The sequence below is a fragment of the Hemicordylus capensis genome, chromosome 3 (assembly GCF_027244095.1).
Source record: "Hemicordylus capensis ecotype Gifberg chromosome 3, rHemCap1.1.pri, whole genome shotgun sequence".
Lineage (NCBI taxonomy): Eukaryota > Metazoa > Chordata > Lepidosauria > Squamata > Cordylidae > Hemicordylus > Hemicordylus capensis.
The window spans coordinates 317,757,239-317,777,785 of NC_069659.1; the positions used below are offsets into that span (position 1 = coordinate 317,757,239).

A 20,547-nucleotide genomic window follows, 5' to 3' on the forward strand; every position below is an offset into this window, starting at 1 on the left:
ACCATCAGGGCTGCCTTTTATGTTGTGCAGCAGCCTCTGTGGGTCCTTACCATCAACGGAAAGCTGCTGGACATTTATTTGTTTTTATTCATTTATTTGATTTCTATACCGCCCTTCCAAAAATGGCTCAGGGCAGTTTACACAGAGAAATAACAAATAAATAAGATGGATCCCTGTCCCCAAAGGGCTCACAATCTAAAAAGAAACTTAAGATAGACACCAGCAACAGTCACTGGAGGGATGTTGTGCTGGGGGTGGATAAGGGCAGTTACTCTCCCCCGCTAAATAAAGAGAAACACCACGTTAAAAGGTGACTCTTTGCCAAGTTTGCAGGGGTTGTGCAACGCCATAGCAACAAATTAATAAGTAAGTAAGTAAGTAAAAATAAGCATATCTCATCATCTGTTTTCCAAATAGTTGTAGTGAATAGGTTATGCTTCCTTCATCATTACACTCTTGCTTCTATTTTTAAAGTAATGAAATTATGTAGTAATTCTATTTATTTATTTATGTAGTAATTCTATGTATTTATTTCATCGCATTTATATACTGCCCCATATAAAATATTTACAAATTAACTGTACCAATTAACTGTATATTATATATTCCTGTTTAAGTCTGATTAGCTGCCACATACAGAGATTGCAAGTCCTATGGTCAGCTGAGTGGAACTTCCTAATAGTGCTTCCTGAATAGCATGAATAGGACCTTCTTGAATAGAACCATGGGTGGAAATCAGAAAGGGACACATGTCCATATTTTCAGGAAAAGGGTCAAACCAAGGATAGGGTAGTAAATGATCATGATGGCTAAATGGAACCTCCATTTTTAGAGCCAGCATTATTATTGAGTATTAGGGTGCCTTCAGATGTACCTTGTAACTTCAAAGGAACCTCAGTTTCCCTCCGCGACCCCCAGTGTGCTCCTAGACTATAACTATCTGCAGTCTAAGAAAGTGCAAAAGGGGAAGAACTGGCTACATGAGCTTCCTCCAACCCATGATGGAAAGCTGCACCAACCAATTGAGTTAAAGCAGCGGGAGGAGCTTCCTCCCTTAACTCCAGTTTGGGCGAGTTGCCACTGAAGCCTTCAGACCGTGAAGTCTCCAGACCCTCCGTTTGGTAAGTAAGGGTTCATCTGGACTATGGAAGTTGGAGGGAGGAATTGGAACCGTGGTTAGGTCCTGCAACCACAGTTCCAATAATTCAAACATCATGCAGGGGGTTTTACCTCAGTTTCCGTGCAATGTCGGAAGGCGGCCTTAGTTTCTGGAAAGCAACCTGAAAGAGAGCTCGTGCCTTCATACACTGGCTTGTGGGCTTCTCAGACACTAATATGCCTTTGGTCTGATCCTCACCATATGTTTGTAAGTGCTGCAAGAACTTTCTTTTTAAGCAAACATTTGCTGGCAGAGAGTAAATAAGGCTTTTTGCACAGCTTGGTTTATTTTAATGTTTATTTCTTTAATATCCCACTGTTACCCAAAGTAGCCCACAGTTTTCCCAGCCCCTGACCAACTTAGTTTACTTCAGTAGTGCTGTTTACTTAGGTTACTTCATCAAGGGCCTTGAGACCATCCTATATTTTAATTTTGTTTTGATTTCAGGTTAGTTGTTTAAGATAACAACTAACCTAAGCTACTGAGGAATTCATAGGCTATCAAATGAAATAAACAATGTATTGGGGCCATTCACATGAACCAAGTGGGCATAGGAGCAGATGGGCAGGGCGAAGACTGCACAAATCTTACCTTCCCCCAGGCCATTCATGGAATTATCTGCTACTGTGCCTGGCAACGCAGAGCTCTGGAGGCTGGGGCAATGCATCCTGGCCTCTGGGTATCCCACAATGCACTGTGCACCAAACACAGTGCATTGGAGGATTCCGCCAGGAAATGGGCACTCCAGGCGCCCATCTCTGTGTTTCTTTGGGCTAAACACAGCCCAAAGAGACATGTGATCCCGGAGCCTGGGTTAATGGCATGCTGGCATCATTAACCCAGGCTAAAAGCTGGGCTAAAAAGCTGAACTAAATGGCACTGCCCCACCGGGATCAGGCCTGATCCCTGCAGTTCTCATGCGCAGCCTAACCCAGGCTGAGCTTCCCTAGCCTGAGTTAGGATGCATGTGAGAACAGCCTCATTATTTAGTACTCCATCCTATGCTGCTACACAGAGGCAGCAGAATATATGGGATGGTCTGCTGCTGTATATCAGTAGTAGAGCATCTGCTTTGCGTATTGAAGGTCCCAAGTTCAATTGTTGGCATCTCCAGGTAGGCCTAGGAAAGATTCCTGCCTGAAAAATTATGGAGAGCAGCTGCCAGTCAGTGTAGACAATACTGTGCTTGATGGACCAGTGGTCTGACTCAGTATAAGGCAGCTTCTAAATGATACAATAGTCCCACTGCCCATATAAGGAGTCAGATAGGGAAAGGAACTGGAGTTGTCTCCTCTCCTAAAGCAGCAGCAGTAATTGAAATGGTGGTGGTGGTGCTTCAGAGATGGGGAAAAGCTCCTACAGAGTCCAAGATCACTGCCCAATGAGCTTTTTCAGAATACAGAGACTGAGACAGCAATCTCAAAATCCAAACCAGGAAGCTGAAGCAAGAGTAATTATTCCTTCTTCTCCATCCTGGTTGGCTCTCACAGGATGTCCCATTAGCTGCCATGGGTGAAGCAGAGCAGCAACATCAAGAAGCATTGGATCAATTTGCCAATGGCTTCCATTCATCTTTGCCATTTGGAGGTTCATCTAAGCAACTAGACCTTACAGTTAAATAATTTGACTTTGCAACTCAAGGTTTCTAGTCCATGCCATCACATAGATGTGAAACCCATGGATGGAAAAGAACCTGAAGACCAAAGTCAATATGTATGGAAGTCAGAAATAGAAAACCAATTTATTATGTATTTTATTTATTTCTTATATTTCCATACTGCCCCATGCAAAAAAAGTGCCTGGGTGGTGTACAATTTAAAATATTTAAAACATTAACATTACATTACATTAAAACATTAAGACAATTTAAAAGTACAGATAAAAATGCTAAAACCCAAAGCTTGAAAACTATAAACTAGTATGTTTTCAGGTCCTTCTTAGAAACATTCAGAGAAGGGGAAACTCTAATTTCATTAGAAAGTGCATTCTAGAGTCCCGGGGCAACTCTGGAAAAGACCCGGTTTCGAGTCGCCACCAACCAAGCCGGTGGCAACTGCAACTGGACCTCTTCAGATTGTCTTAATAGGTGTCAGGGTTGATGAAGAAGAAGGCACTGAGGCAGGTCTCACAATCAGTGAGACCCACTTTGTAAGGGTGAGCGGGGAGAGCGGGATTAGCCCGCTCTCCCCACAAAGAAGCAGACAGTCTGCTCTGGGCGGCCGAACCAGCCACCTACACAACTGCCAGCTCCATAACGGAACCAGCGGGTGCTGGGGGGAGTGGGGGCTTATCGGCCCCCAGAAGCTCCAGCATGCCCTGTGCAAGTGCGCAGGGCATGCTGGAGAGACCCCCGGAGCTGGGAGGCGGCTTTTCATCTCCCCTCCAGGGGACTACTCATGAGTAGCTGCGGCACGGAGCCACACCTCACAATCGGGAAGCCCGGGTTAACGGAGCACTTGCTCTGCTAACCTGGGTCTAGGGGAGGGCTACATAAGCGGGTGATCTGCTTTGACTCAACTGAGCGTTGACTCAACCGCTTTGACTCAACCGGGCTCGGCTGCGAGCCCAGTGAGTCTCACGATTGGTGGAAAGCGGGCTAAGCACCCTTAGCGCGCTTTCCACTGATCATCAGAATAGCTCGACTCTCTTCAATACCTTGGACCCAATCAATAACCAACACCATAATGACAAAGTCATGGTGTTCAAGCCTAAGACTCATTACTTGTTCCTTCGTGTAGCATTAATTAAAGATTTGCAGACCATAGAGTTAGTCCTATATGGTGTTGGTTATTGATTGGTAGTGCTGACAGGGAAGTAGTAGCAATATCAACATCAGTAGTGGCAGTGGCAATTGTAATAGGAATGAAATATAGGAATAGTGACTTTCAATACATTGCAACAGTGTTGAACATAGTCAATATATATATACTAGCATTGGGGAAAATGCTATTTTTTATCTTCCTGTAGTACATCTTTCAGTAAATCCCAGCACTTTGTAGTACACTTTTTTCAGTAAATCCCAGCATTTTCAAATATAGAATCTGAAATACAATGCTACATGAAGTCATTTCAAAGAGACCTCAGACATGTCTGGCTTCCACTATGAATGGTTTCCTTGTTTTTTTAAGTGAAATGCAAAAACCAAAAACAAAACACACACAAAAAAACCCCTGCCCATTTGCTAATCTAGTTTTCAAAAGTGCACAGAAAGAGAAAAAGAATCTTCAGGGCTTTGGGATAGCAGGATTCTTCCCATGTAAATTGGAAGAATTCAGGGTGGGCTTCACAAGACAGAACCCGATGCATTAGTTGCATTGATATGAACAAGCTTTTGCACATCAGAAAGAACTTCACAGGGCTTGGGGAAAAGGTTAAAGGGGAAGGGTACCACCCCCAGTAGTGACAACTGAATTTCTCATAGCTAGGAACTCACATATGGGAACAATATGACAGCAAGTCTCTTAAATGTATGCTTTTGCTTTACCAGGGCAATTGATATGTTGTGTAAGGAACATCGCAGGGCAGGTGGCTGCTGTGAGCTGACCCCGTGGCTGAAGGTAAGTAGTGAGGCAGGAGGCCAAAGTTCAAGTGTGACTTTGTTAGTACCAAAGAAATACAGTTATTTTACAATAGCCATGCACCCTGGAGTGTCTTACTTCCTCCGTGAGGCTGAAAGGTTTTATTGTTAAGAAGTATGATGTGCTATGGCTATATTATTTAAAAGAAAAAAGGGCACACGAAGCACTAAAAAAGAAACAATTTTAAATACACAGCTAGAGAAGAAAAGAGAAGAAAAGCAACAAACACACTTTTTTAAAACATTCTCACAATTCATTTGATATATTGGTGTATATTTCTGGAATATACATATGCACAATGAGATCTGGGCAACATCTGTTTGAGGGCAGGGAAAAATGAAACATCTCCTATCATCAAAGAAGACAGTCTCGGACATCTCAAAGACTAACACATTTATTGGGTTATAAACTTTTGTGGGCCAAGCTTGTATGCATGACAAAACAAATATCACATTCTGTTGCTCCGTGTGCTATGTCAGCACAAGTTCAAACCAGCCAATCACTATATTTATCAAAGTTGCACTTTCAAATGGAACAAAGTAATATAATTCTGAACCTTTTTTCGCTAATTTGGGCCACTTTCATATGCCAGAAGTATCTGCATTCAGTTCATGCACTTCACCTTATATAGAACACGTGAAAATTAGGAAATAGCTAATATTTAACATAATGTCCAGAGGCCATCTCATATGCCTAATTTCTGCTTCTTGACACTGAGATTTCAAATTGTGGGTCCATTAGGTTTCTTTCTCACAAATCATAGTTTTCTGAGCCTCCTCCTGCCTTGTAATAAGCTTATTCCTCCTAGAAACAAGATTCATCCCTCTTTTTCCCCCTGTATTGAGTAGACTAGATGCCACATAGGAGATGTGACTCCAAAGGATCAACTCTCAGTACTCATGATTCCTATTGACCACTAGGGACATTAAGAGTAGAGGCAGAGAGCATAGGACTGCCCCTTTGTGTTCTCTCATTTCTGTGTCTCTGCTCTATGATTGCTAGATTGAGAAAATGTGCACACAAGCAACGAAACCCAGGTAGGGCAGCCCAAGCCTGGACTGGGCTCCTTGTGTGCAGTGCCAGTATTGAGGCTGATCCCAGCACTGCCTCCCCTGAAAGCTTGGGAATTTACCCCAGGCTTTAACCTACCCCTTTAACCTACCCTAAAGCACCCAACTCACATGGGAATCCCGCAGTGCATGGCACTCAGCATGCAGTGCATTATGGGATTCCCAGAGGCTGGGATTCATTTTCGCAGCCTCCAGAGATCTACATTTCTGGGAGGAGCGTGGATTGTCTGGGCACACAACGGTGCACAAAAGAGAACTCGGTCCATCATCTGGGGTGGGAGGTAGGTTCAACCCTGTCTTCCCCCCACCTGCCCTCCATGCCTCTGCTATGGTTGTGAGAACAACCTTTGATACTTTTAAGACATTCCATTCTTCTTTGTTCTCTCTTCTTCCTTCCACCATAAGGTAGCTAGTACTGAGTGCAAGCTATTTATCGAAGTTTGTAATTTATTTAAATAAAACTTTACTTGTTTTGGTTCTTAAACAGTTGTCTCCCGATCTCCTCTGTGAGCTCTGTTCTCAACATGGGTTTCTCTACTAAATAAGAGGTTGACTCAAATTCTCCCCTGCAAGGGCTACCCCTCCTGTGTAGGGTGCTGTAAGGCTTCCAAGGTCTTTTTTACTTCCTGTCCTTTGATATGCTCACCAAAGAACAACCTCCAACAGAGAAATTTGTCCAGTCTCCTGCTCCATCCTGTCCACATGATTTTGAGCTACAAGGCTTGCTCCCAGTCAAACTTTTCTATGATGCTAGAGCCAAAGCAACTACAATCTATCTTCTAGGGCTGTGCATGTTGGAGGTGGGAACTCTGGACATCATTTTCCATGAGATTCTCGGATGTGACATAAATTTTCTTCCAGGTTTCACAGTAAGTACAATTTCTTCAATTTCACAGTAAGTACAGTTACTTTAAAATCTAATTTAGAATCAAAAGATGCTTGGAATCAATTGTAATTAAATAACATGAATTTATGCCATCCTTACTTATTTGTGGGGTGGTTTACAGAGCTCCCCTTTTACCGTTTTTTGTTTTTTTTTAAGGGTGGGGATGTTAGGGACCTGGAAACTGGCTGCTTTATTTTCAAATTTGTAAGTAAAAAGGGGTTTAAAACCCTTTTTAAAAACCCATTCCCAAACCTGACATTCTGAAGGGTCCAAAGGACCCTGAACCAACATTTGTGGGTTTGAATTAAATGGGCTTCGATCCGATCTGGACATTTTTAGACATGCACAGGCCTACTGTTTTCAGTATGCTGGCTCAGTGTCTGAGTGTCTTAGAAGGTATGCTGGTTTGGTGTCTGAATACCTCGAAGAGTCTAATTTTGTTTTTAAGATGTTCTACTTTTCTTTTATTCCCACTAAAATGTTTGCTTTCCTTTTACTCAAAGCAGCTAATACCATGAAAATAAAATCACACAATATCAATTTCTGGTTTTTTTTATTGTAAAATTATTTAAAACCTGAATAATTAAAGAGAACATAAAGCAAAACACAAGAAAATAATAAGGCAGGCAGTAATCAGAAAAACCAGCAGTAAATATATATGTGATCTAGGAATATATATATAATCTTTCCTAGATCAGCTGCAGAAGAAACTCAAAGCCAATACTCAGCCTTCCCAAAAAAACTTCTTAAAGAACACTGCCTTTATCAGATGTGATGGAATGTATATATCACGGATTCTCAACGTTGGGTCCCCAGATGTTATTGGACTTCAACTCCCATAATCCCCAGCCTCAGTGGCCTTTGCTTGAGGATTATGGGAGTTGAAGTCCAATAACACCTGAGGACCCAAGCTTGAGAATCGCTGGTATATATTAATGGGGCAGATGGCCTTCTCTGAAGGGGACATTCCAAAACATTGGCATCACAACTGAAAAGGCCCTGCTCTCTGTACACACTCACAGCTCTTCAGCTGGCAGGGAGTCAAAGAGGAGGAGCTAGGATATGCTTCTGACTGGCATCTGTTCTGTCACCTCTAACAGGAACTAAACAAGCTGGTTTGGCTTCCGAAGTTCATTTGTGATTCTTTTTTAACAGCTTGAGATACAGGCGCCTGCCTTTTATTCTACTTAGCTAGAAATAACATATGTGACTGCCAGAATCCAAGCCTAATCCTGTAGCTTGGCAGCATGGCTGCCAACAGAACTTTCTGATGAGGGCAGAGCTTCACTGTGCACTGGGGTGGACCATGTTCCAACTTGGCTAGCACTCTTCCAAAGCAAAAGCATGTTTCAGAGGCTCATACAGGCTCTAGGCATATGCAATTGTAGGCTCTGGGCATATGCAATTGTCTGACTCAGTATATGCTATATTACTTTCATCATCCATATGCAACCTGCCATTAGATATCACAGAGACATTCCAACCAGGTGGGTATAGGAAGTTTCTGGGGGCAGAATATGCATCCAGGACACATTTAATCCCTTGTGTATATATCTCACAAGTAAGCTGCTCCTGTTTTCCTTTCCAGCATGAACTGCAGGCAGAAATTGATGGATCAATGTGAACTATGCAATTTCATGGCAGAGGCTCTGAAGCCCACAAAAATACTTCTATTGATCATCACTTTCTGCCTGTATGCTTTAGTGCAGAACTGAATGCACAGGAAGCGGCTGTAAGGTTGTGCCTCACACACATCCAAACGTGCCTTGGCCATTTTTACAATGCACAACTTTCTACTGCTGAACAAAAAGAAGCAGACCTTATTGCTCCAGAATCACAAAGTAACTTTCTCCAATTTCTCATGAGTTAATTGGTTTCTCCACTTTGTGAATACCCACTTTGTATGCTAATTTTATCAGTATGTTACATTAAACTAATGAATCTTGGATAATTGTAAGATCCTCAGATTAAATCCACTCTGATATAGGACATAACTCCATTTATCACAGCAATGAATCAGAGAGAGAGAAAGTTCTGGCTGCCTTAATTTAATCTTCCCCACATGTGATCTTTGTTACAGCAGCATAGGGTAGATTAAAGCATATGATATTCCAGCAGCTAATTCATGTATAACAATCCAGTTGGTCCTATGTGCATAATTATTGCAGATTGCATGACCTGGGGCTTTTCCATATGAGTGCATTATTGGGCAGCGAATGCAGAGTCATTACTGACTCAGTGGCTTTGGGAATTGAGATCCAACTACCTTCTCCCAGTTAGCACTTCAGCAACAAGGACATTTTCCAGCACCCAACTGCAGCTCATTAAGGTCATTCATACGACTGAAAGCCCTGGTGGCTAGGGAGGGCTGGGGGGGGAGGCAGGAATATACCTACCTTCCCCCACACAATCTCCTGAAGCCATTTGCTGTGCCACTTCACTGCACACACGATCACTGCTGCAGTGAGTGGCACAGTGTTCTGGAGGCCTGGGAATACTGCCTGGGCTCCAGAAATCCCACAATGCACCACACAAGGAGCGGAGTGCATTGGGGGATTCCCCCTCAAGCCAGGCACTCTAGGCACCTGGCTCTGTGTCTGCTCGGGCTGCAGGCAGCCTGAGCAGACACACAACCAGGATCCATGCTCACGCTCTCCTACCTGGGTAATAGCCATAGGGAAATTCCAGGGCTACCCAGCGGGGCAGTGCCGGGATTGGCTACAATCCTGCTGCTTCACATGAGCAGCCCTACTCCAATAGGGCTGTGCAAACCCGGGGAGGGCTGCTCGTGTTAACAGTCCCATTGTTGGAAGAAGAACGTGATAATCTCTCAGCCTCATATAAATCTGCTATTGCAAATGGATTGAATTCTGTAGGCACCTATTAGCTAGTGCCCACAATGTGATGGATGATGAGCAACATACTGCCCTCCCCTCCCCATGCTAATACAATTTCTCTTTTCTAAAGCATGAGCACTCAATTCCATATTATGCCAGCACTTCCTACCATCATTGCCCCACTATGTGGCAAATCGTTTTGTGCCCTTGTTTTTTAAATCCCATTTGAGCCTGTAGTGTCCCCCTCTCCAGCATTAGATCATACAGGGTAGCAGAGCAATCATGAATACCCCACACTGAACATAAATTATTCCCTAGCAGCAAGGCTACACATATTTACATCCATCAGATGGACACACGGCAGTGCTAATCAACTTTGTGTTACAGCAGCATTAGTGTTTCCATTAGCAATAGATAGATTCTTGCTCTTTAATACATAAAATGCCCCTCATGGTATAGTGGAAGTTCTCATGTATAAGTTGAGGATTAACCAGGCTCCATCAGCTTATTGTAGCACTTACATTTGCAGGGTGAAATATCTGTTGATGGCAAGAGCTGCAGTTCATGAGTCTGAAAGCCAACAACATGGAGGCTGGATACATGTGGAAGTGAAGAGTAGCAAAGTAAAAAGTAATGGAAGAATAACAAGCTAAAGCCAATATAAAGAGTCAGTTGTGTTTGCACAACATATATTTGGATCAGAAAGTCACTTGGTGATTATCTGCTAGAGTCTCTACCACTTCCAGCAATGCAAAGATCCCAAGAGCATGCTGGGATAGCAGGGCATAATTTAAAAGAAAAGTATGCAAGCAAGTTCCTAGAACAGTATGAGCTACCTCTGGAAATTATCTATCCATTTTGGTCTAGCCCAGCATGGTCACTCCAAGGGGACTGAATATATACAAGTCACTCCAAGGGAATTCATTGTGGCTAACAAATTCAGCACTGTGCATTATTTAGCTGATAATATCCACAAGGAATGGGGCCTGCATGTAGTTGCCTTAATTGCTGGTTATTTTATATTCTTCTGAATGCATCATCCAGATGACGTTTGATTCAGGATGACAAGGTGGCACAATTAGCGAGAGGTTGTCTGGTCTACGCCCCATTTCTATATTTCATCATATAGAGGAGAACTTGTCTGCCATTTTAAATACCGTAATGGCAGGAGTTCAGATTTTACAGAAATAAATATGATTTGGATCCTTCATTATCTAACACTATTTGCTTAAAAATCATATGTATCACAACAATGATCTTTACCATAGCTGCTAACCAGATTGATTAAACTTTGGTAGGACCATCAAGAGTTAGATCAAATTTCTTGAGATACTGTCATCTGACTATGCCTGGTCTAAAGCATTTTTAAAGCATTTCTTTGGACCTGTCATTTTCTGAAACCCATGTCAAGTTTCTTTGTACATAATAACATGTTATGTTAGAATGACTGAAATTGCTAAAATCTTACAAGTTCAGTATTATCACTGAACATAAATCAAAGTGTTTTCTATGGTAGTTACATTTCTTACTGTTCAAATTCATGGGGTGACAAAAGACAGAATGTACTGTCTGAGGGTCTTCCTCCTCCTTTTCTTCACAGATATCTGCCAAGTGGCTGCCAGATATAGCACACATTTTTGCAAATCCAACCAAAGACAAAAGAAAGATATCCATACTACTGTATGTGGCTGACATGTTGCTTATTTCTCACACCCAGGTGGGAAACTGCTGTCATCTTTGGGCACTTTTTGTAAGCAGAATTATAACAAATTGATGTAAGCGACAATAGACAAGATAGAATAGAAGAGATAGAATACTTCTCTAAAGTTTTAGGATTACAAGTAACGAAGAAGCCAATACAATATTTGGGGATTAATTTTACGAGGAGCAATAAAAGATCTGTTTAAGAATAACTATGTTCCAATTTGGAAATCAATTATGGCTGATCTGGAAGAAGCTGACTCTATCTTGACTTGGAAGAATCTCTGCAGTAAAAATGAACGTATTACCTAAGATGAACTTTCTTTTTCAAATGATCCCTATAAAGATAGACGACAAGATATTGAATAAATGGCAGTCAGCTCAATTCATTCATTTGGAATTATAAAAAACCCAAGATTCGATTTAAGGTGATGCAAGATTCCAAAGAAAGAGGTGGTCTTGGAGTTCCTAACTTGAAACTTTACTATCATGCTTGTAGCTTGACTTGGATTTCGAATTGGATTTTATCCCCTTACGGAAGTTTTACTCGAATGGAGGAACTTGGTCTTACTAGAGGATTGCATAATTACTTATGGACTTCTGGTGCGAGGAAAGATTTGGAGATACAACAACATACTATCCAACACAGTCTTTTTTATGTCTGGGATAAATATCAGAAAAGAATAAGTCCTAGATTATCACCTTTGGCATCAATACTGAACGTTTATTTCCATGAAGAAGAATTTTCTTCTAATTATAATTTTTGGAGAGGCAGTCTATACTCCTTACAAAGTTTGGCCCAGTATTTAGCTTTGGACAAATCAGTTTCTTCTGGGTAATTAACTGAACAAGCATTCTGGTTCCAGCCAGCTCGGATCAGCTCAATAGTCCAGAAAGAGTTACAGTTACAGGGTGGGAAACTTAGAGATTTGACTGACTTTGAAGAATTAATCACCCGAAACACTGACCATTTATTAGGCAGAATCTATAAGCTATTACTGAAGTATGAAACGGAGTTAGCAAATAAAATAATGTATGATAAAATAGATGCAGAACCTTAATAGATCGATCGATATCTCGGATTGGGAATACCAATGGAAAAAGAATGTGAAATTTACTTTGTGTGCCAATCTAAGGGGAAATTGGTATAAGATGTTTTTCAGATGGTATATGACGCCTTTGACTATTAATAAAATAGATGATTCTTTCTCTAAGAAATATTGGAAATGTAACTCACATTTAGGCTCATTCTACCATATGTGGTGGAGTTGTGGTAAAGCTCAACAGTTTTGGAAACCAATTCATATGAAAATTGAACAAATCTTAGAAGTTAAGATTCTCTTTCTTCCAGAAATTTTTCTTTTAAGTATGATAAAACCTTATATTCCTGCCAAATCAAACGAATTGTGTTTATATATGATTACAGTGGCTAGGATTATATATGCTTCTACTGGCGTATTTTGGAAATCCCTTCCTTTAATTATCGGTTTTTGAAAGTGTGAGACTATGCTTCAATTTCAAGAGTTTTGGCTTATGTACATGGTATGTCTACTGAATCATTCATGTCTATTTGGGAACCCTTTATAAATTATAATACCCATTATGGTCAAACTTTGTTCCCATTTTCTGGATTTGACCTATAGTGTTCTCGATATGTAATTTACAAGAAGCTGATCAGATCAGATTTTATAACTTTAAGAGTCTGAATTTCTTTTGCTTTATCTTGTTCCAGATATTTTTTTCTTTACTGATGTAATTAATTAGAAAAATTAGGTTATTCGTTCTGAAAAATGATTCGTCTTCTATTGTCTTTATGTGACTTATTTCTGTCTCCTTTGGTTCACTTCTTAATAAAAATGCTTAATTGAAAATTATTTTTAAAAACAATGTTATTTTATTTGGTCATAAATCACTAATCCAGAAAATGATTGTTCAGCTCTCACAAAAATGAACAGGTTCAGTTCCTTTGTACTGTTATCTGGGAATCCTTTTTTCACATTCTAGAAATTGGAGAGGCCATCTCAATGCACCACAGAAGCTGAGCCTAGCAGTGAGGGGAAAGAAGGGCAGAATCTGGGCTGGTGAGGCAAGGTTCAATCACAAACTGGACCGGCCTTCAGGAAAGGCGATCTGGTCTGAGGACAAACCAAATCCAGCCGGGTTTGCAGCAGACCGGATCAGCCGTTTGAGGGACTATGCTTGTAAAGGAGTCCCCTTTATAAGCAAAGGGGAGTCATGGATTGAAAAGGCTTCTAAGGACCGCCGAGGGGGTGGCGAGAGGGCCCCTTTTAAAGTAGATGTAAGGTACTTACTGGTGCAGCAGCTGTGGTCACCGCTCCTCAAAGCCCCCCTGGCACAGCCCAGTGCACAGCACTGCCCCCCACACAGCCTGCAGCCACAGCTGCACAGTTGTGGGACTGACTTGGCCCCCGCACATGTGTGTGGAGGCCATTGGCGTGACCTCCACGAATGTGTGGAGGCCAGGTCAGTTCCAGAACCACGCCGCAGCACTGGGGGCGTGCCACAAACCGGGTCTGTACCAGGGGGACTTTGAGGAGCGGCTGCCTCAGCTGCCACACCAGAAAACAAATTACATCTACTTTTAATGGTGGCTTCTCACTACTATCCTGACTCCCAGCCAACCTTTAGGAGCCTTTTCAAGCCAGGATCCTCCTTTACAAACCAAACCGGTTCGAGCTGGTTTGGTCAGATGGATCAGACTGGCTGATTGGTTCAACCAAACCAGTTTGCAGACCTGCAATTCAGTCTGAATTTGAACCAAACTGCAAAAAAAAAAACCAGTCTGTGCACTACCTGGAGGTTACAGATTGGTGTACCACTATTTTCAGGTCATTCTCTTCAAAGAACTGATGGAGTTATCGAATCAATCACAGCTGGTAAGAAGCGCTCCTGGCCACAGCCTCAGCCTGAGGCACCAAGATGAGACACGGGTCCAAGAGCACTCCCAAGCTACAAACCTGTTCTTTCTGAAGGAGTATAACCTCATCCAGAACAGGAAAGTATCCTGCCTTGCAGATTATGACCCCCAACACTGAGCACCTCTGTGCTTGGATTCAGCTTCAATTTATTTTCCCTCATCCAGCTCATTACTGCCTGTAGGCAGAATTTAAGAGGCTAATGCCATTTCCTGATATTGATGACAAGGAGAAATAGATTTAGGTGTCATCAGCATACTGATAACACCCACCACCAAATCACCTGATGACTTCACCCAGTGGTTTCATGTTGGTGTTAAAAAGCAATGGTGACAGAATGGAGCACTGTATCTTCCTCTCTCAAAAAATGATAAGCCCCTTTGGGACAGGAAACCTCTCCCCCACATTGTTGGTATCTATGTCCTGAGAAATTCACTTACTTTGCTCAGATTCAGTCAAATGCCCTCTGCTGTACATGAAGGGAGATACTGGAACATCTATATCTATATCTATATCTATATCTATATCTATATCTATATCTATATCTATATAATTCTCTAAGGTGTACCCATGGCTAATCCCATGTGTGGCAGCTCTCACGAGAGTTCATAAGCAGAAGCACCGTAGTGATTGGACAATGGGGATTCCATATGCAGATAGGGAGGAGGAACCTGTAATGGTTAAGGTCAGCTGGAATGCAACTGTTACTGGTTGGAAGATGTTCTTGATTGTAGAGGAGAGGAATCTATATATATATAAAAGGATAATGAGCAGGGGTCTGCAAAGAGAGGGCTCGTGAGGGAGGAAAGAGCCCCTTCAGGAGAAGGAGGCTGTTGGTGTGAGAATTAGATGAGGAGACAAGATGGACAAGATCTGTTAACCCAGGAATGAAAAGAGAGGTGGAGAGGGAGGTGAAGTAAGAGGGGAAGAGCGAGTGTAGGAGCGAGAAAGAGAAAAAGAAGGAAGATGAAGAGAGAAAGAAGGAAGAGCGAGGGACAGGTCCGAGCCTGTCAGTGGCCTGAAGGGAGTGAGTAGCCATGGCGGTGCCTACTGGCAGCAAAGAATGGCCCAGTCAACTACTGCTGCTGTTCAGAGCTACCGAGGCCATTGGTGGAGGGAGGCAGGCAGGCAAGGGACAGGCCCGGGCCTGTCAGTGGCCTGAAGGGAACAAGCAGACATTGCGGTGGCAGCAGTGAGGAAGGGCCTGGTCAACTGCTACTGCTCCTGTGGTGAGGAGCAGGAGCGAGGCTCAGGTGAGGGTGGGAAGGTCTCAGGGGATAGAGGGCTGCAGCTTGGCCAACAGGAACCAGCAATGTTGCAGCCATGACCAAGTGGGGTTAGGGGGTGGGTTAAAGTGATGGAAGAGCAACCTAAAGGGTTGAGGGTGGTGGACACAATGGGATGGAGGAGGAGGAGCAGGAGTGCAGCTCAGGTGAGGGTAGAGAGATCTCTGAGGTGAGGGGGACTATGGCAGTGGGTGAGGGGAGTACTAGTGTGCAGATGCTCTGTGCTGGTTAAGTTAGTTCCCTATACTTCCCAGTTTTGTATGTAAGATAAAAGAAGTTGATGACATCATACACTGTTAGTTTTGGTTCCCTATAACTGCAAGCATCCAGAACACATTTCTCCCACATCTGTTAAATGGTTATGATAATTGGCTGAATATATAAATGAATATTTTTTTAAAAAAACAAAAAACTTTAAGCCCAGTAGGTTGCATTTAAAAATGGCTAACACAACTAAACTTGGTTAAGACTGATTTCCTAGATTGTCATTTGGATCTTTACAATGATAATTCTGATATTAGTCACCAAGTATATTCTTTGATGATTCAGTGCTAGTTTAGCATTTTTCTTCTATACTTTTAATCTGATATATGGCTAAAAGAATTGAACTTGGAGTGAGCTACCATCCACTGAGTCAGACATTTGGTCCATCTAGCTCAGTCCTGTTGACATTTCCTGGTAGCAGCTTGCCAGGGTTTCAGACAAGGGTTTTTTCAAGACCTACCTGAAGATGCCAGGAATTGAATCCGAAACTTTCAGTCTGCAAAGCATGGGCTATACCACTGAGCTACTTCTTTTTAAAAATTTCTTGAATTACCTTTAAAGTCCTGAACAGCTTGGGTCCAGGCTACCTTAGAGAGAGCCTTCTTCTGCATGATCCCTATGGCATGTTGAGGTCATCGGGAGAGTTCCATCTCCAGTTACCACCAGTATGTCTGGTGGCTACTCTGTAGTTGCTCCTGGCCTATGGAATGCACTCCCAGCAGATATCCACAGTTTAGGCTTGCTGTCGGCCTTAAAGAGAGCCCAAAAAACTTACTTATTTGGCCTGCCCCTCCAAGGTTTTTACATTGTTTTGAGTATTATAATTTGTTTTTAAAGGATTTGAATTGTTTTAGAATTGTTTTTATATTGTTTTAAGCAGTGTGTTTTAAATGATGTTTGTGGATGGGGTGGTCTATAAATGCAATTCATTTATAGCTAGCTTTGGAGAAAAAAAGAGTGAAAAAGAGCAAGAGAGAAATTCTATGGAGTCGATGGTGGTCCAGCCTAATCTTGAGAGGAGCTGGGCACCCGCAACTCCCACTGAATTACAAGTATTTGTGGGTGCTCAGCACTTCTCAGTATCAGGCACATTAGCAACTTACTGTAGAAAGAGAAGTCAAGGAAAGCAAAGTCTTATTGAAAGGTGCAATACAGAGCATTTCATAGAATCAGATTCTGAAATTATAGTGGGGACTATGGCATTTACTGGTTGTATGCGGTGGCGCTCTTAATCCTGGACTTCGGGGCCAAAGTCCAGGGCCTCCATACCCCCTGGGGGACCCAAAATCCTCTTTAGACTGTCCCAGGTGGTGTGGTCGCTGCTGGCCTGCACTGTGCTGGGCAGCTGAGTGTGATTATGACCGGTGCCAGGTGCTTGAAAGAGAGAGAGCAGAGTGGGGAAAGAAAAATGTAGAATGGGAATATTGTCGTAAACCTCTCAGGCTAATCTAGAGTTATATATCAGCAGATAGAGCGTGAAGTAGACAAAAAGGGTCAAAAGGAGAATGTCAGAGCCAAGCAGTAAGCAATTTCCAAACCAAAGCCAGTCTGAGTCATTACAATATCCAGTCAGCCAAACCAAGTCCAAGTCAAATTCCACAAACAGAGTCCAAACAGTCCGGAGTCAAAGGTCCAGGCTCCAAAATTACCTAAGTGCATCTCTGGTTGTATGCTAAAATATTTGCTCTCCTCCTCTAAAACTTCCCACCCATTCTTCCAAAAATATAATGAATGGTACTTTACATCCTATTAAATGTATGTTTGGAAATACTAAATATAAATATTTTATGGTGCTAGGATAATGATGTTCTTCAGATGACCTTCCCAAAACCAAAGGCATAGTATGTTCAGTGGTTGACATCCAGCCAAAACATTGCACATGCCCCAAAGTGTTTTGCACAGACAACAGGAGAGGGGTGTTTTCCACCAATCCTCCTTTCCTTCTGCAGCATCCTGTGCCTGCCTCCCAAATATATGCCCCTACGGGTCCTGTGATCCTCAAGGACATATATTTAGGAAACATAGTAAGTTGCACAAGGAAAAGAGATCAGCAAAATCTACCCCTCCCCTACAGCACACACAAAGCATTTTTCAGTGTGCACAGTATTAGTCTGGATGTCAACCATTAGCATACACTTTAATGTAAGGAGGGAAAGCAAAAATAATAAAGCAGGAGATACTCCTTTTTATAAGGCAGTGCCACAGAGGTTCACGCAGCAAAATCCCATTGATATGATTGAGAGAATTGATTTGCTCATGTCTTCTGCTATTTCTTGCCTCCCATCTGTCAGCCATTTGAAACGTGCTTTGCATGCACCTTTTCTTTGGTGCACCTGAATTATAGTGACCTGAATTATGTTGACTGAACATTGGAGAACTTGTAGTTTTTGTCTTCTGACAGCTCTTTTAACTGCTTGTCGGCTCCTTCTGGGTTTATAAGGACATCAACTTGCCATTAGAGAACATTCAACACAGTGAGGTAAACTGTGCCGTAAAGTCGATTTCGACTCCTGGCGCCCACAGAGCCCTTTGGTTGTCTTTGGTAGAATACAGGAGGGGTTTACCATTGCCTCCTCCCATGCAGCACAAGATGATGCCTTTTAGCATCTTCCTATATCACTGCTGCCCAATATAGTACCAGTGGGGATTCAAACCAGCAACCTTCTGCTTGTTAGTCAAGCTTTTTCCTGCTGTACCACTTAAGGTGACAGTACATACCCTTTACTCAGCATTCAGAAAACAAATGTATTTTAAAAGGTGTAACCATTTTGTGGAACAAACCTCAGCTGAACCATGCATGGTAAGGAATCATGCAAAAACATTACATTAACCCCTGAACAGTGGTCATGAGTTATGAGTCACTGTTTAACACAGGGCAAGTAATGGTTTCATGAGCATTTAATTGGGGGGCGGGTTTATTTCCCAAATGTGGGGAGGAGATATGTTGATGAACATACATCAGGATGAATCCATAAGCATGGTTTATGTGATTCAGATAACTGCTGTTGAGAGCTCCTGGTATTAAAAGCCCAACATCAACCTTAGGCAGCTGTATAGAAAAAAAGCTTTAGAATGGGAGCCCAGTTACTACACTAGCATTTGCTCCAATAAAGACAGGATGTGCATATTGGATTGAACTAGCACCACACTTTATTGACTATTTGCAAGGATCTGCAACAGCACTGAAGTTGAACTAGTAAGCTAAATGAACTAGAATGTGGGCCACTTCTTCCACCTTGGGAATATTCTCTAGCGATGAGTTGTACCATTGTCTGAAGTGAACTAACTAGGAGGGTGCTACCTGTCAGATGACCACCCTAACAGGCTTGGACTGGCCCACAGGGCAACAGGGCATATTCCCGGTGTGCCCCACCCAGCGGGGCACCCCTGTGCCCCAATTCCCACCCTTAGTTACCCATTCTGCTCAAAACCCAGCACCCTCCCCACATACATTCCACCGCCCTCTCAGTGCCCCCAGTCCAGCCCTGCACCCTAACAGCCTCCCCACCACAGAATTTACTGTGTCAAAGGGGGAGTTGCCTGAGTCATCACCACCCGAGCCCCAAAGCTCTGAGTAGATGAGCTGATCAACTTCCCAAAGCAGCTCCATCCCCAGACCCCTCAAGCTCCAAAACCCTGAGGGACATGGCAATTGCATTCACCTTAAAGGTGCTTCCAGTTCACGCCAACTTTTAAACTCCTTACCCAAGCCTCTACACTCTTGCCAGTGTGACCAAATGGCACTATTGAATTAGTCTCCACCCCTAGCAATCAGCCCAGTGAGGAGTAGGCAAAAAATTATTCTCACCCAGGGCCAATTAGGTGAGAACCAAAAAATCCTAAGCATGAGAGTGGCTAATCTTTCACAGCTTTCAGGGTGGTGGGTAGGAGTCAAACTTAGCTCATGACTGGTGCTTTTGAGACAGGGCTGGCTTAAAAACTAGCCTTCCTGCTCCTCCTCATTGGACACAGCAAAACACATGCTCCAGGGGACAGCACTACACACTGCCTGCCTTCCCAAGTTCAGTGGAAACTCCTCTCTGCCCCCAATAGCCACGCTAGGTGTGGGTGGGGGGCCTATAGGAGCTTTCTTTCCTAGTCTAACTGAAGCCAAGCAACCAGGATAAAAAAATTTCTCTCACCCACAACAGGAGGATACTTCTCCTACTCAGCTCCTGACCATACCAAAACCTACTCACACAATGCTTCTATAGATATCACATGCTTCTCTACAGCAGTCAACCACTAGGTTTCATTACAGTAATGGTCCTAGAAGGATACTATAATATGATCTCATTTGAGTGCACACTTTAGCCCTATTCAGACTTTATGTTATACCTGCATTCAGATGTCTGTACATAGGTAGGTACATGACTGTCACCATGACTGTGTGAATGGCTGTACCTGTTAAGCTGGAGTCAGATCCTTCAAATGCATGGTACAGGTAGGAGGTGTACTACTGTACCTGCGTTCAACATAACATATAAATAACCGTACTTGTGTACAGGTCCATACCTTTGTACACTGTATATGATTGTGTGAGTGTTGAATGTAATGTGTGAACAGGGCTCATGTGTTTATTGGCAACCTGTGTTCATCGATCTGCCTCATAGTTTAGAGTGCTTTAGGTGGTTTAATAAAAATGTTGTTGAATAAGTTATCCTAGTTGCTAAACAGTACAGATAAATTTATTACTGTATTGTTTAGTGTATTAGTAACTAAAATTAAATATCAGCTTGTTCAAATTCGTACTGTTGACTATCAACTTAATTATCTATCTATCTATTTATTTATTCATTCATTCGATTTTTATACTGCCCTTCCAAAGTG

The 20,547-nt window shown here is 42.5% G+C and overlaps 1 long non-coding RNA gene across 3 annotated transcripts; it reads left to right on the forward strand.

Moving 5' to 3' along the window:
- Nucleotides 1-221: 221 nt before the first annotated feature.
- Nucleotides 222-13,105, forward strand: LOC128351406 (uncharacterized). Of its 3 annotated transcripts, none has more exons than XR_008319761.1 (4): nucleotides 222-1,121; nucleotides 4,647-4,716; nucleotides 6,591-6,676; nucleotides 10,060-13,105. It is a non-coding gene; the product is annotated as an uncharacterized LOC128351406 (long non-coding RNA). The 3 variants fall into 3 exon arrangements; XR_008319760.1 differs by lacking the exon at nucleotides 222-1,121 and having other exon boundaries at nucleotides 2,323-4,716; nucleotides 10,060-10,160; nucleotides 11,131-13,105; XR_008319759.1 differs by lacking the exon at nucleotides 222-1,121 and having other exon boundaries at nucleotides 2,323-4,716.
- The last annotated feature ends 7,442 nt before the right edge of the window (nucleotides 13,106-20,547 follow it).